Consider the following 1,625-nt stretch of genomic DNA (forward strand, 5'->3'; position numbering starts at 1 on the left):
TGTTTCTCAACCTTCAACTAATAAATTAGCACAAATAGCCTTGAAAAACACATGGTGGCACCATGCTGGAGGTGGAGGGAGTGGCTTCTCTTCTTTGAGAGCCTGGGATGTGAAATGTCATCATTAATTTCAAAAAACAAAACAATTCTATGATTGAGGTATATCATCAGTGGAGAGTCTATTTAAGAGCTTATCTTAGGCTTTCGGCTTTTCTCCCAACCTCGGTGCCAGGATCTGCTACTTCAGTCACATCCCAGAAACAACACGGTGAAGGTCGGAGTCAACGGATTTGGCCGTATTGGGTGCCTGGTGACTAGGGCTGCATTCACCTCAAGTGGAGTAGACATTGTGGCCATCAATGACCCCTTCATTGACCTCAACTACATGGTTTATATGTTTCAATATGACTCCACCCATGGCAAGTTCAAGGGCACTGTCAAGGCTGAGAATGGGAAGCTGGTGATCAATGGAAAAGCCATTACCATCTTCCAGGAGAGGGATCCCACCAATATCAAATGGGGAGATGCTGGAGCCGAGTATGTTGTAGAGTCTACTGGAGTCTTTACCACCATGGAAAAGGCTGGGGCTCACTTGAAGGGTGGAGCCAAGAGGGTCATCATCTCTGCCCCTTCTACTGATGCCCCAATGTTTGTGATGGGAATGAACCATGAGAAATGTGATAATTCTCTTAAGATTGTTAGTAAGGCTTCCTGCACTACCAACTGCTTGGCCCCCTTGGCCAAGGTCATTCATGACAACTTTGGCATTGTGGAAGGACTCATGACTACAGTCCATGCCATTACTGCTACCCAGAAGACAGTAGATGGTCCCTCTGGTAAGCTGTGGCGTGATGGGCATGGTGCTGCCCAAAACATCATCCCTGCTTCCACTTGTGCTGCTAAGGCTGTAGGCAAGGTCATAGCTGAGCTGCATGGGAAGCTCACAGGCATGGCCTTCCGCATTCCTATTCCCAATGTATCTGTTGTGGATCTGACCTGCTGCCTGGAGAAACCTGCCAAATATGATGATATCAAGAAAGTGGTGAAGCAGGCATCGGAGGGACCCTTGAAGGGCATCTTGGGCTACACAGAGGACCAGGTTGTATCCTGTGACTTTAACAGCAACACCCACTCTTCCACCTTTGATGCTGGCACTGGTATTGCCCTTAATGACCACTTTGTCAAGCTCATTTCTTGGTATGACAATGAGTATGGTTACAGCAACCATGTAGTGGACCTCATGGTCTACATGGCCTCCAAGGAGTAAAGTGGAAAGCCATGGATCTTCATCCCCAGTCAAAAAAGGAGTTCCACCACTGGGGAGCCTACACTCCTAACTTATGTTCCTCTACTGGGGATACCCTGTCCCATTCACATCCTTGTCCCAATACACCCCTGTAGTAGAGGGGAGAAGCCTAGAGTCCTGTATTGCGTACCATCAATAAAGTCACCACACTCAGTGCAAAAAAAAAAAAAAGAGCTTATCTTAGATATTCATTGTGACTTTTAAATGCAGTGTCCTTTCATTAAGCTCATAGAGTGGAAACAATAAAATAGTTTGGCAAAGGTCTTCTGAAGATGAGATTCACTTAAAAGACTCACACAGAAAGATGATAAAACATATCA

General features: G+C 46.0%; 1 pseudogene; it reads left to right on the top strand.

Annotated features, from left to right (window-relative positions):
* Window positions 1–322: 322 nt before the first annotated feature.
* LOC140508967 (glyceraldehyde-3-phosphate dehydrogenase pseudogene) lies at window positions 323–1,349 on the top strand (annotated as a pseudogene).
* Window positions 1,350–1,625: the final 276 nt, after the last annotated feature.

This window comes from Notamacropus eugenii, chromosome 5 (assembly GCF_028372415.1).
Source record: "Notamacropus eugenii isolate mMacEug1 chromosome 5, mMacEug1.pri_v2, whole genome shotgun sequence".
Classification (NCBI taxonomy): domain Eukaryota; kingdom Metazoa; phylum Chordata; class Mammalia; order Diprotodontia; family Macropodidae; genus Notamacropus; species Notamacropus eugenii.